The sequence below is a fragment of the Triticum aestivum genome, chromosome 6D (assembly GCF_018294505.1).
Source record: "Triticum aestivum cultivar Chinese Spring chromosome 6D, IWGSC CS RefSeq v2.1, whole genome shotgun sequence".
Classification (NCBI taxonomy): domain Eukaryota; kingdom Viridiplantae; phylum Streptophyta; class Magnoliopsida; order Poales; family Poaceae; genus Triticum; species Triticum aestivum.
Genome location: NC_057811.1, coordinates 124,518,735 through 124,522,259, shown reverse-complemented (window position 1 = coordinate 124,522,259; position 3,525 = coordinate 124,518,735). Strand labels below are relative to the sequence as shown.

General features: G+C 52.2%; 1 pseudogene; it reads right to left on the bottom strand.

Annotated features, from left to right (window-relative positions):
* Nucleotides 1–217: 217 nt before the first annotated feature.
* On the bottom strand, nucleotides 218–1,595 carry LOC123142524 (NAC domain-containing protein 41-like; annotated as a pseudogene).
* Between the last annotated feature and the right edge of the window lie 1,930 nt (nucleotides 1,596–3,525).

Here is a 3,525-nt window from a genome sequence, read left to right as displayed (position 1 = left end):
CAGGAAACAGAGCAGAAGAAGTACTAGTGCAGGAGCGAATGCAAGGTTCAGAAATCTATCACAGGAGCAAGAAGAACAACAACAGTTTTAGTAGCTTGCATGAACAAGTGGAGCAAATTGCTCAGAGGTGCATCCGTGGCGATCGTACATGGACAAACTAATACATCAGCCAGTGAGTATCCTCTCATACACTTTGAAAACAATTTCAACATCGGACTTAGTAGACACTTGTAGGCGAGAAGAAGTTGCTGTGCCCTCCAGCGTGAAGATTGGCCGCGGCATTGCACCTCTTCTCCTTCTCGAGCGCCTCTTCGGCCTTCCATGCTGCTTCAAATGGATCGAAGGAGCACGGCCGCGGTTTGAACAAGTGGTCCTGTCCCTGAAGCGATGGAGCGTCAAGATCCGACGCGGCATTGTACCTCTTCTCCTTGTCATCATGGAAGGCAGGGTTGTGCATGGCCTGATCCTCTGATCTCCACATTGGGTAAGGGTCTCAGACTGCAGCATGCCCTCTCAGCACGCCTTGGTCCAAGGCATCCAGGTACAGAGGTTCCTGTTGGCCCATCTCCACGCCAGTGTTGGCTCCAGTGACCGGCTCAACTTCAATTGGGTCGTCTTCCATCATTCTCATTAGTTCTTCAAGATCAAAACCATCTTCCTCCCAATCCGGCAAATCGGAAATAGGCCCCAATGGCTCAAACACATCCTCTTCAGATGTGCTCCTTGCAATGCTCGAGCCAGCCTCTTCTGATTGGGTGGACTCCATCACATCTGGCTGGGAGGAAATCTCAGGAGCTTGAGCAACGTCGGAGCGGCTGGATGTTGTAGTGGACTCGCATGATGCTTGTGCATACTGAACAGGGAAGCTGGTGTGAAGGCAGCGGGCCATGCATTGCTCTGGCTGCCTCATCATACATCAAGAACGACGGTGGTGGCCGATGCTCCAGGTGCCGGGACGGGGACGGCAACGCACGTCCTCTTCTTGGGGCGCGCCGGTTGAGGGATCGACGGCGGCAGCGGTCGCTGGCCTCTTCTGCGCGTGCGTGCTCGGGTCACGGCCTCTGGTTGCTGTTGCTGAAGCTTGTACGCCTCCGATTCCTGGCGGGCCGCGTCAGGAGCATGCTGAGCCAAGTGCATCTTGCTGAACACCTTCACCCCGTCGGAGACGGTGGCCTCCGGCAGCAGGCACCGGTATTCCTCCATGACCCAGCCTGTCGACTTGCCCTTCTTCTTGAAGGACAGGTTCTTGACCTCGCCGACCTTGACTCCCGCGTGGCTAATCTCCGAGTTTTCTGGATGCTCCAGGTGCCGCCGCCGGCGCTGCGCACGCTCTTGGAGCTTGCTCCCGTTCTTGCTCTTGCACGTGGTGAAAGAAGAACCGGTCGCCGCTGCTCATGGCCTGCGGCACGGGCGCGTATCGGCGGGCCAGATCCTTGGGCTCGCAGCCGGTGATGTCGACGCGGTGGATGAGCTTGTCGACGGCATGCAGCGTCTCGCCGGAGAGGAGGCGTGGCAGGTAGTAGGTGACGGCCTCCACTTCCGTAGGGCTCAAGCCGGTAGTGGTGGAAGACGTCGTCGACGTCGAGCCCCTCCATCCCGGCCGGTGGCTGCCCGATTCTGCTGCTAGGGTTTGATGTCGATCGAGGGTGGGCGGGGGATTGGATTTGGGAGAGGTTTGTCTGCGGGATCAGGAAGGTGTTGTGGGACGCGAAGGTGCTCTGTGCTGATATTTAAAGACGCTGGCTGGACTTGGCGATGGGAGGACGCGTCAGATTTCCTATCTGAATCCGAAAATGTCCCCACTTCAGTTTGCCGCTCCCGTTTGCTTTCATTTTCTGAAAATTTCCGTCAATCTGATCATGATGCGGTCCAGAAAATGTAGATGACAGATGCCGTGCTTGCCACCTCCCCGTCGGGCTGGCACATTAACGGCGGCGGCTGCGCGGTCGAGCAGCGGTAGCGTCACGACGGCCGGCTGCAACGCGCACGGGCCGGCGCGAAATTCTGGGTGGGGAAGAACTTCGACGAGGTCATCGTGGAGGCTCGTCGACGGGAACTTGCGCGCCGCCGGGGCCTGGCGTGGCGCGACATGTCCATCCTCCCCAACCCGCCTCATGTTGCGGCCCGCGGTTGTCGCGAACCTGCGCCGAGATCACACCCAAGCTGGCGGCGCTCAGAGAGGCTAGCGACCCCGACGACATGGCCCGAACCTCTTTCTGGGCGATCTGCGAGTCCGCGATGGCTTAGGGGTGGATTCCGCCTCACGCGCCTGGAGACCCAGATGACATGCCGGGCAGCGCTGGGGGCAGAACAAGGCCCTCCGCCTGTCCATCGAAGGCGGCGGCGGCGAGGAGGACAACAACCTCGACTTCCTCGGCGGGGGCGGCAGCGACGATGACCGACGACGGCCCGGGCGACGACGATGGCGGCGGAGCTTGACTTGGTCATGCTGGACGGCGCAAGTGAAGACGAGTAGATTAGTTGTTTTAAAAAAGTTTTAGTTCAAATTTCGTTCCAATCTTTGTAAAAAATCCTAAGATATGAATTATGTCCAAATTTGTCGGTTTGAAATTTGTTGGAAAAAAATAGAAAATGGCCGCCTGTATCGTTCACGTTTAGAGTACTCTTGAACTATGAGGATTGACCTAAATAGACAATGTTATATTTGACCTTGTATGTTTGAAAACCTCATTAAATTATCCGCTTCTTTTGAAATTTTGACACTTGAAAATCTATAACTACGATTATTTTGGAATGGAGGAGCTAAATTGAATCTATTTTGTACACGACTACATATGCTATTATGTACAAAATCAGAGCAAAGATTGGTGCCCCCATAATTTAGGTATGGTTTACAAATGCCATGATATCAAATTCAAAATAATTGAATGGACTTTATGTTGAATTCGATTTTTTTAAACCACCTTAAGTTGAATTCAAATGTATGCTAGTTCATAGGTAGCTATTTATAATGTCCATTGTGTAACTTTCGTGTGTATAATGTGCTTTACACAAACAACATGAACTATACTCACGTTTATATTCGATTGCTAAAGCGATGCATTGTCTGGAGTTCAAAATACTAACTATGTGGATTAATTGTGTCGAATAATAACATAGACATGCTCAAATTCGATAGAATCTAGATGTCTGATGGATCAATGACCGCTCCTTACGCGAATTGCAAATATCATGATCCCATCCTAATATTTGGATACAATTTATATCTTTAATCAATGTGTAGAGCAGTCTTTTACGTGTAGTTTCACTCTCCATCGGTGGTCTCTCACACATGCTCACACACTCTCTCCCGAGGTGTCTTTCTCGCACACATGCTCTAGATATAACCCTCCCTCCCTCTCGTAACCATTTACAACTGTTTTCACTAACCTTTATCACAAGCACTCTTCCTCTCGCAAACATACACACGCACAATCCACATCGACCCTTTCTATATACATGGACCTGCCTACACGTGTCTCATGTACGCACATTATCTTTACGCCTGTCTCTCACGCATTGTCT